The sequence below is a fragment of the Lytechinus pictus genome, chromosome 15 (assembly GCF_037042905.1).
Source record: "Lytechinus pictus isolate F3 Inbred chromosome 15, Lp3.0, whole genome shotgun sequence".
NCBI classification, from domain to species: domain Eukaryota; kingdom Metazoa; phylum Echinodermata; class Echinoidea; order Temnopleuroida; family Toxopneustidae; genus Lytechinus; species Lytechinus pictus.
The window spans coordinates 22794149-22806184 of record NC_087259.1 but is presented as its reverse complement, the minus strand read 5'-3'; positions in this window follow the sequence as shown (position 1 = coordinate 22806184).

The following is a 12036-nucleotide window of genomic DNA, read 5'->3' as shown; positions in this document are numbered from 1 at the left end:
CCATTCTATCCTCAAAAGAGTAAGAGATGTCGATTCCAAGAATTGTCAAAACGTTAAAAAACTTTATATCTAGTGGTATAGATGGGTTTTGCAAATTGAATTGTCCTATAAACATTGCTTTCGTCTTATCGTAATTCAGTGAGAGTGATGAACATAATTGAAAATCATTTAGAGCTTCCGTGAGGTGATGATACGACTCAAAGTTTTGACAAATAAACCGTTATGTCATCGGCGTACATAGACAACTTAATTTCATGAGTATTTTTTATCTTATGCCTTGAATGTTTTCATTTTTTCTTATGTTTATGGCTAGCGTTTCTACAGCTAATATAAAAAGATATGGAGATAAAGGATCCCCCTGTCGTATTCCTTTTCCGACCGTAAAATATCCAGTTGAAACGTTATTATTCATCACACAGCTTTCAATGTTTTTGTAAAGAACACTGACAAACTTGCAAAAATTATTCCCAAAGTTGAAACATTTCAAAACTTCTATCAAAAATTGGTGGTTCAATGAGTTGAATGCTTTTTTAAAAAATGACGTAGACATCATTCCTCGTTCAAAACTGTAATTAAGAGTATCTACGTCCAACGGTCCAAGTTTGCTCCAAAAATGACAATAAAATTTGACGGTTATTCCGTCGTTACCGGGTGATTTGTTCTTAGCTATGGCAAATAGAGATGAAGTGCATTCCGAAAGAGATCATTCTTTCTCGCATAAGTCACGCTGGTTTGGCGATAACTTGGGTATATTAGTTACTAAACGATTTGGGGTCTTCTGTTTTATATAAGTTTGCATATAAATTCTTAATATGAGTATTCACTTTCAAAGTATCGGTTAAAATTTCATCCCCTACTTTTAGTCTGTTTAATATTGTTGATCTCGCCTTCTTGGCCTTTTCCAAGTTTAAAAAGAATTTGCTGTTTTTCTCTCCATATTCTACCCAGATAGCGTGGGACCGGACCATTATACCATGAGTTATACGGTCCATGTGCGCTTCATAATCTAGCTTAGCCTTTTCATATTCGTCAACATATTTTTCACCATCTTTATCCACCAAAATATGAAGACGTTTTAATTTCCCTTCTAGCTCCCTTTTCTGCTCTCTTAAAATTTTAGTTCTATTTATACTATATTTCCTAGAGAATAAACGGATTTTATATTTTAAAAATTCCCATCTCATACGTATGTCTTCAAATTGAACCGATTCGGTTATCCAATTGTCTATATTTTCAGACATTTCTACACGAGACTGTTCATCATCTAAAAGACTATTATTAAATTTCCAGTTGATTGACAAAGGTCGTTTCTTTTGTGATAATTCGATAATAAGTATAATTGCAGAATGATCTGAACTCACACCGGGTATAATATCATTTTTTTGTATGAAATCTTGTCGATTATCAGAAATAAACCAAAGATCAAGTCTACTTTGTATTAACGGATGGCATTGCCGCCAAGTATCTCCTCAATAACGGATTCCTTAGTCTCCAAATATCAACTAAATCAAAATTATTTTGTATCTCATTAATAGTATCACTTATGGGCATTTTCACGGTAACTGACATTACACGGCACAATGTTTTCACACCTTTCATTGTGTGTATCTCTAAAACAACAAATGATGGGAGTTTGCTTTTGATAGAGTTAATAAAGTGAACCTTGCTGTATACTCTGATACTAAGTTTTCCTATGTAACCACATTTTTTTACGCATCAGCAAGCAAAAATGTGTCGGTAACTGACATTACGCAAAAGGACATGCAATTTCAGGGTGTTCATTAAAATTGAAATATCTCATGTCCCTGAGTAGATAGAGAAATTTGAATATGTAAATATACCTCCGTTACTAGGTTAAGATGTGTCAAAATATTTAACAATTCATTTTTGTCTTTTGGGGGCTATGATAATTTTTCCACAACCATGCTGGTAACTGACATTACGGCAACTGACATTACACTTAATTTGCCATAGAGATAACACATGGAAGTCAAATGTGTGGAATCATTGCATTGTATCTTCTGTGCAGGGCTTCACATGAAAGTGAGCTTGATGTGGAAGTATACCCTCGAGTTTCTTTCTAGGAACATTTTAATGAATTTTTTTTTTCTTTTTCTTAATTGCTTTCTTTGATTTGAACATTTTTATCATTACTTGTCGGTAACTGACCAGTGCTATATGATTTTCAAAGGCATAATTTTCTTGGTACTTATATGTAAGGCTTTTTAAAATCATAAAAGTTTCATAATACTTCACATTTTTAATTATCAAAAGATAAAAAGATAAGAAATGTATGTTTTACTTACGGGGGGGGGGGGGGGGGGGGGTGGGGTCATAGCAGCTACATGTTTTCCTATAGTAATTCAATATTGCATTGACTGTACACATGGATTTTTCTGACTATACACCCATAATATATTCATCAGTTTTATATTGACTTTTTAAACCTTTCCTTCTCCAACCTCCCCCTCCTCAAAAAAGGCAAAATGAATAAGGGTCTCCTCCCCTAGGCTACACGTACCCCTCCCCCGAATCTCATGCACCATGTAGTTTTATTGATTTCTATTCTGGTCAGTGCATGCAATGCTTGTTCATATCTGTCGGATTTCAATTCTCTTCATAATTTGTTTAATCATTTTCTTTGCTAATTTCTTTTTTAAGCTGTCAACAAAAAATAAACTCCAGCTTCTAAACTGAAACTGAACTACAGTGTATTTGTAAATTAGACGAAAAAAACCCCCAGTTTTAGTAGATCCATGCAACATTGATCAGAACTGTCAAGTTTCACTTTTCATCTATACTTGTAAACCAAAAACAAAATTGTATCACACATCCACACTACTAACAGGTATAAAAACCAGGAATTTACTTTTAGCGAGGCAATGCTCAAAAGAATCCTAGAAACTAAAAAAGGGACCCTGGAAATCCCCTTCATCACATTGTTAAGCTTAAAAAATGTTGCAGATTTAGGCAATAGGTTGGGAAAAGTACCCCCTACCCCCCCCCCCCCCGAACCAAACAAAAAATTGTCTGATACAAACAATTAGGTACTTGGTAAGTGCATGTACAAAACAATTTCATAGTAATTTTTTTTGCACGATGGGTACGCAATTTCCTTCATAATTTCATATAGTATTCCTTGTGAACTATACCTTTTAAAAGTCAATAGCAAGTTCCTTCTGGTGTGACTTTTAAAGTGAAAGACTTAAATAAAAAGTATACAATATTTGTTCACCATAAATTTGACCACATATTTGCATTTCAATATTGGTAACCAATGTTTTATCATGGTAACTGACATTACATTTTGGTAACTGACATTACATTTTCCACTTGGTAACTGACATTACATATATTTAATGGTACCCTATGGCTTCATTGTTAATTGGTTATCTTTAATTTTGGTGTAGAAGGGAGGGGTGTTACCGAGAGAGGAAATCTACCAAGTTTCATATAATAGATCCTCTTTTCCAGGAAATGAGAAAAAAAAGTTCATGTTTTCAGTAACTGACATTACATAACATCATATCACATACTTCATCAACGTTTTTTATCAGATGAATGAATTACTGGTGTTTCTTTCTGTGGGATTTTAAAAAGTGTTATAATAGCAAGCTAAATCACAGGCGAAAACATCATGATCAAACCTGTTCTTTAAAAATCTGTCAAAACAAAATATGTATCAATATACTATTTTCAACACTAATTTGTATCCATACTTTGGCAGCCATTTTGAAATAAAAAATGGCTGCCAGAGTCGGAAAAATTTTTGTCTCAGAAACTTCAGGTCTTGTTTTATTAAAAAACATAAAGCATTTGACATGAATATGAACTTGATTTTTTTGCCTCTGTGTCCATCTGTGGTGAAAATGCCCTTATGTCATTATGGAGGTGAGGGTTTCCACCCATTCTATCCAAATCTACATCTAACCGGGTATTAAAATTTCCCCCAATCACAGACCGACACAACCGGTATAGTTTTTATGTCGTTTATTGATAGCAGATTATCATTTATTTGCTTGAAGAATTGTTTTTGATCTGCGTGTTTATCTGCCTTGGGTGCATATATATGTTCAATAAAATATATTCATTATCATCTATATTATCTATATTAACCCGTAAAAGGATAAACCTTCCTTCACTCGAAATTTGCTTGTATAAAATTGTATAGTTCAAGTCATATTTAAAAAGTATAGTTACTCCACAACTATGACGGGACCCGTGGGAAAATACAATGTCCCCTTTCCATTGAGACGACGGGGGGGGGGGGGGGGGGGGGCACTTCCATTGACGAGTGGATACCATGCGCGACCATGGGGTCTCGAAAAGCACCCTAAACACATATTTTTTATACTCTGAAAATGCACCCCTTAACAAGTATTGGCGTGTGAAACCCTACCCTTAACAAGTATTGAAAACAAATCGATACTCTAGGCAAGTTTTCCCTGAATTGACCCCCTAAACAAGTACAGCAAATGTTATGTCACAGACGTCGGTTTTACCTTTACCTACATCATTGGGTTTAGTGCAGCCCACCTCCCACATCTCGCGCAAATCGTCTAGTACTCTAATCACGTAGTGTTGACTCTTGGTGCCAAAATAGTACATCCTTTATAAAACTTTTTTTTTGCACCCTCATAAAATTGACCCTAAACACGTAGCATTCCAAGCGAAATAGATACCCTTTTTTCATTATTTTAGTGTTTTTGATACACTTATTACGTTACGTACGTAACGTGCCCTATCTTGAAAAAAGCATCCTTTATACATGTTTTTTTGGTCGCGCATGGTATCCACTCGTCAATGTAAGTGGCCCCCCCGGGGAGACGACCAAAGATTAGTTATATCATCAGAGCTGTATGTCTCCTGCAGGAATATCACATCTGCATTAATATCTTCCAGCCAATGAAAAACTTTATTCCTATTAAAATTGGATCTTATGCCTCTTACATTTAGCGACAGAAATTTCAACTTTGTTTCTTTAATAATCATAAAGATATGACATCCTGATTTGTCAACCTCATAAAGCTCAAAGCTGGATTTACAAAACCGAAGTTTTGTACTTTGGAATAAAAAATACGGGGTAATGAAAATAGGAAAGTTTACCGGAATGGAAAGCCATGGCAAAGTATATCTCGTGAACATGAATAATTCAAAGAGAATACGTTTCAACAAGGTCATGGCAAGAGTATCGCAATTAAAGAAGGATTTAACATGAGAATGGACCTTGTAAAAAAAACTCCATCCGGAAGCATGCGCAATGAATGACCGACTGTTAGTCCCAATTAAAACATTTGCAATAACGAGGAGTTCAAAAATTCTTTCTACTGGAAAAAGGAGTATTTGAATATAAATCAAAGGTGTATTAAAGTATCTTAAGAGATGGCGGTAAAAAACTTTAGATAGCATGCATAACAAGCTTATTCGCCAAATTATCCAAACCCTAAGTGCATAATCAACTGCTATTTGATTATGTAACGTTTGTGAAAGAACCATGGCTTCGATATTGAGAAGCATGTTTAGTTGAAATATCATACAATGCATTCCATTAACACAATGCGGTAATTGAATAATTGAAAAACTCGTCAGTCGAATGACTGTGTAAGAATGCAATTTAAAGACCTTGGGTATGTTTTGCCTATGAGAGCTTTGAAGCCAATGTAAAAAATCCCATTCATTCAAACATGTAAACCAAAAACAACCTGTATTTATATCATGTCCAAAGAATTTCGTGTGCAAGAATTGTTTACAGACTTTACAGTTTACTGAAAGCCAAGAATTGCGTGAAAGATAATATACCTTATCATCGTGATAATCTAAACCAGGAAACAATGTATCACATTCCAGAAGAAGAGGTGGATTCAAGTGTATATACATAATTAGATTCCTCCAAATTTCCTTTCGGTAGCTAAAAATTAGCATTTTTATAAGAAAAAGAATAATTCTACTAGAAAACACTATAAAATCACCCGTTCGAATTATAGTACGTGTATCTTTTTCATTATATGCCTAATCGTGAGAATGTAACAATCATTCAAATTACATGAATAACGACTAAACTGATGTGCATACTGAGTTTGCTTTAAAACCAGAGGCTGCATATGAAAAGAAACTATACTGACTTCCAATATGGGCATACAAATTACTGAACTCTCAAAATCTATTCTTTGTCCATGAATACCTTTCAGAGGCCTACATCCCAATCTGTGAAGTATTGTCATTGGTAAAAAAGTGCCAAGCACTTGTCGTATATCATTAGGATTTGAAATATTAAAGGCAGATAAAACATGACCTCTTAACACTCCTATCATAATTGTGTTTGTTAATAAAGTACCTTGAAAAAACAAGACAATGTAGACTATTAACATTACAAAACAAATCGCCAAAGATGCCTGTGCATTCCCCAAAAGGGGGAATTGCTTGACATAAATTGTAACGTTCTACAAGTAACACTTCATATAGATACATACATATATATACAAACATAAAGACAATTATAACAGATTGTTTCATGTTGTAGTAGTGCGTATTAAAATCAAAACATGACCTCTCCGAATGGAGACCAACATTATTCGTGTTCACATTTATAATCAGTAGCAAAAAGAAATTATGATAAAATGATCCTACCTAAGAGTGACAAAGTTTCTTTCTTTTTTCTTAGCTTTCAAATAAATCAGCTACATTGATTGGAGATTTTTAGAGAACAAAAAAAGAGAAAAAAACAAACAAACTTAAAACTCGAACTCCATCAGAAAACTATTATTACCCCAGCTTTAGCACCTGGTGCCTACCAGCGTGCAGCGCTCAGTGCATTCAAGGAATTAATCCTGCTTTGTACCCATTCAGCTCACCTGGGTTGAGTGCAGCACATTGTGTGTAAATTTCTTGCTGAAGGAAACATGCCATGACTTTGATTCGAACCAACGCCCCTCTCATTGCCTTGCTTTGTTGTTTCTGTTTCTTCTCAGCTTATAGTATTATTTTGATTTGTTTGTAATTTTTAAATAAATCAAATAAATCAAATTGAATTGAAAGATGAGAGTTGTAATTGCAAGACTATTACGCTCAGTAACAACAAAAAAGGGTAGCAAAAAAAGCTTAAAGTAAAAAAAGAGTACAAAGAAAGCAAGTCTTCAGAAGGAAAAGAAAAATGTGTAGTTTACAACATTGTGACGATGTAGTTTGTACTCAAGTCTCAGTAGCAGTTTGAGTTTGTGTATCAATTAAGAAGATAAATGGGCATTTATTGAAAGACTCTGCTTTATAGGTGGAAAGGAAAAAATAAGAAACAATTGCTTTTTAAAATCAATTCATACCATCCGCGGCATACCCTCTGGCCTCCGTAAATGTAACTAGCCTGGGCTGTAGTGTAGTGTAGGACTAACGTTAGGACCGAGTAGTAGGAGGAAGGCAAACAAAAATCAGAAAAAGTTTTTAAAAAACTCCTCCGCAACAATATCAGTCTAAAATCTCCCAAGCCAGGCTGAATTAAAGATAAATGCCAGTTGTGGTGACGATTTCAAAATGAGTTCGTACAGAATCCAATGAAATGACCACCAAAGTGTCCGTTTGTATAAATAAAAAACATGTGCCAAAGGATTCTGGAAGAAATTGTGTAATTGCTGAGAAATAAGCAAATAATCACGGGTCGGGCCGACATTCAAAGCAATAATAATACACTGTCCCACGTGCGCTTATCTGTGTTGGTGATCTTCAGTGTGAACATTTTTCAGCGTAGATTTCAAGATTTCACAAAGTTCAGTTTATGTAACTGTACCAGATCTAGATCCTCGATGATATAGTGACAATTAAGCCTGGTTGTACTTACTTTCTCGTGAAATCAGTGTTTACTGCAACTACTTTCATTTAACTTTGAGATACGACTTTTCAGGGGTTTTAGTAATAACACTACTAGACTACCCCTGTCCTTTTTACATCTGCCACTGTGTCACTGTCACTCAGTGTCAGCGGTGTCTGAGCCACACGACAGACCGTCCGCCAAACCACTCATCAAACAACAAGGCTAACGTTAGTATAATGCACTCATCCTACGAACGAGGTTATCTACCGGTATACAAATAATGAATGTTTATGAGTGCAATGGACAGAATACTTCATGAGGGGAAAGATGAAACGATCCATTCAACAAGGCGTAGCCGAGTTGAATGGATCATTATTTCATCTTTCACCGAATGGAGTATTATGTCCATTGCACGAATGAAAAAAACATTATTTGGTTTATATGACACCTAAAAAATGAGGTTTTTTTTCATATGAAAGCCCAGGGGCTTACCGTGTATTTGACCATACTCACGGGACTAGGGTGATTTATGGTCCAAATATTTCTCCAAATGAATTGTGAAAACAGAAAACAGGGGCTTACCGTGTATTTGACCATACTCACGGGACTAGGGTGATTTATGGTCTAAATATTTCTCCAAATGAATTGTGAAAACAGAAATTATGCACTTACCACGAATATTTGGATGAAGGTCTAACGAGTGGCAGTTTCCTGACATCTGGGCACAAACTGGAACCTGAAAAAACGAAAAGTTCTCTCCTTCTACCCCCGTCTCGATCGGCCATTTTTGTTATGAATTGTAATGTAACAAAATGGCCGATCGAGACTGGGGTAGAAGGAGAGAACTTTTCGTTTTTTTGAGGTTCCAGTTTGTGCCCAGATGTCAGGAAACTGCCACTCGTTAGACCTTCATCCAAATATTTGTGGTAAGTGCATAATTTCTGTTTTCACAATTCATTTGGAGAAATATTTAGACCATAAATCACCCTTGTCCCGTGAGTATGGTAAAATACACGGTAAGCCCCTGGGCTCCCTGGGTTAGGGACTAGGGTGATTTTATGGTCTAAATATTTCTCCAAATGAATTGTGAAAACAGAAAGTATACAACCACGATTATATGGATGAAGGTCTAACGAGTGGCAGTTTCCTGACATCTGGGCACAGACTGGAACCTCAAAAAAACGAAAAGTTCTCTCCTTCTACCCCCGTCTCGATCGGCCATTTTTGTTAAAAATCATAACAAAATGGCCGATCGAGACTGGGGTAGGAGATAACTTTTCGTTTTTTGAGGTTCCAGTCTGTGCCCAGATGTCAGGAAACTGCCACTTGTTAGACCTTCATCCATATAATCGTGGTAATTGTATGCTTTCTGTTTTCACAATTCATTTGGAGAAATATTTAGACCATAAATCACCCTAGTCCCGTGAGTATGGTCAAATACACGGTAAGCCCCTGGGCTCCCGGCCGCTGCGCGGGCGGGAGCTCCCTGGCCTATGCAAATTTGGCATTTGTGAGTCTGACTCTAACTAAGTAAGGGAAGGCCTAAGCTGATTAATATTATTACCCATTTACCCTAGTCTTTCTTTGAACTTGATTGATTGAATTCCACCAAAGAACACATGTGATTCCAGTCATCCGCTGGTATTCTGTCACGTAGGCTACGTCATCCAAAATAAATGAGTTCCGGGTTAATTAGGATGATCATTGGACTCGTGTGTCGGTACGCCAAGCTTTTCGGGATTCCCCAAACCGCCCCTTGATCATCTAGGCTAGGGAGTCTAGCTCGCTCTCCTTCCATTCGTCGCCGCCCGCGCCGCCGCGCGCTACGAAATGATTTGGATTTACTAGCAGTACGGTACGACGAGAGTCGCGCAAACAGAACAGTCATCGGGATCGGGGGGGGGGGGGGGGGCACTGGCGACCCTCTTCTACTATGACTGGCGAACCTCTTTTGACCCTCACTTACTATTTTGACTGGCGAAGTCAGGAGAACCCGATACTACACATAGGCTAGCGGATCCAGCTTTTGGCGAAAGGGGGGGGGGGTGCACTGCCGATCGAGCGGCGCACATATTTTTGCACTTCACCGGCGCCATGCCATAAAAGAAAATGTTAAAAAAGGGGTACAGTCTGACCCTGTCAAATGCTCTTTTCAAAATGTAGGATTTCCAGTCATGCCATTTTGCATGACCACACGCAGATAATATTTCCTGGAGGGGGGGGGGGCAAGCATTTAAAAAAAATAAAATAAAAGCGATATAGTAAACGGACCGAGCTGCTCAATGGGGCGATTATTTTTTTTACAAGTGTAATAAAAGTATTTGGTGCAAATCTCACATTTGCACATTTTTCATAGTTTTCATGAAATTTTAAGGGAAAAAACCCGGGGGGGGGGGCACTCGACCAAAAAAGTAGTGGGTATGTGCCGCGGGCGAGACAAAAAACGGGGGCCTTGGAGCGGGCTTATTGTAAAAAGGAGGGTCCTCGGAACGGGCTTCGGAACTACAAATGTTTGTGAAAACGGGGGTCCTTGGAACGGGTCCCTGCGTGTGAGTGCGTATACACCACTGAACTAAAAATACGTATCTCTAGTTCAGTGGTATACACCCCTATGGAACGTGCATGCAGCTGCTTTGCAGCTAGCCCAGCGGCACGGGCGCCGGGTGCGCTAGCGCAGAGACGATGGTCGGACAGCGCTCTGCGGCCGCTTTTCACCAAAATTGCGGCTGATTGTAGCAGAACAATGCAACCGGAACGGCGTAACGGAAAATATGCGAAGCCTTGGAGCGGATTTATTTCTTCTTTTTCTCGATAAGAAGAAAATGCTATGCTTTGGAGCGGCTTTCTTTAATTGATCTTTTTCTCAATAAGACAAAAAATTATATGCCTTGGAACGGAAATTTGAGTGTAAAAATGGGGTCCCCTCCGCGGCACATACCCACTATGCATTATATACTGAGTGCCCCCCCCCCGGGGAAAAAATGTGTTTTCACAACAGCTGATCGGGAATTTGCCCCCCTAGCTCCCCCTTGCTGCGTACGACCATTCCCTGAAGTCCACTTAAACATATCTCATTATAACAGAAAATATACATCAATTTAAACATATAATCTTTCTAAAACATATATAGAGAGAGATTGAAAAACTTATTAAAGAAAGAAACAAGCAAAAAGTAACACAAATTATGAATGTTATGTGCGATTTCAAAATCTCGTGTACTAACCCTTTATTGCGATGAGGCCAATACTTTTGTATATTAATTGAGAAACAATTTTTTTTTACTATATAAATATATACACAGGGGCGTCGATCCTTTTTTCAGATCGGGGGGGGGGGGGGCAAAATCATGAATCAACTTTCCAAAGGCGCTCGATCACACAAATCAAACAAACTCACACACAAACACGCACACACACATATGCATATATATGTATATATTTATTTATTTATATGACTCATGAGATAGAGACACATATCTCACCAACAAATTAATGCGAGCGCGAGCTGATTTTTTTTTAGTATTCTGACCTGAAAACAGGAAAAAGGTGTCTGTTTAGGACTGCTCTTGGTAAATCATGAGGAGGATACATATCTCACTACACAGATAATGCGAGTGTCGAGGGCGAGCTTAAATTTCTTTATATACTGACCAGAAAGCTTGATATTCTAAGCATTTTTGTTACCAATGATTAAGTTGGGTATCTAAAAAAACAATAAATGCGAGCGCGTAGCGCGAGCTTAAAATTTTGATATTTCGATCTGGAAAAAAATGACAGTTTAATGGAAGTTTTTAATAAAGAACAGGATTATATCCAACAAAAGATTATTGCAAATCGAAGCGGGAGTTCTTTTGAGGTTTAGAACTGAAAACGGGACATTCTATTCACCTATTTAATAATGAAAAGTCTGGGGTTTTGCTACAGAAATTATGCGAGCGCGAAGCGCGAGCTGAACATTTTTATATTCCAATCTGAAAAGCGGACAATTTGAGCATGATTTTAAATAAAGAATGAGTTGTGTAGCTCAAGCTCGCTTGCTGATTTCTGTGTAACACTACCAGCTTATTTTATTTTTGCACATGCGGAATCATTGGGGGGGGGGGGGCAAAATGATATGTTTGCCCCCCCCCCAATATTTTCATTGGTGGGGCGATCGACCCCCTGCCCCCCCCCCCCAGGATCGACGCCTCTGTATATACAATGATACTACACCATGAATCATTTGGAATACATCAC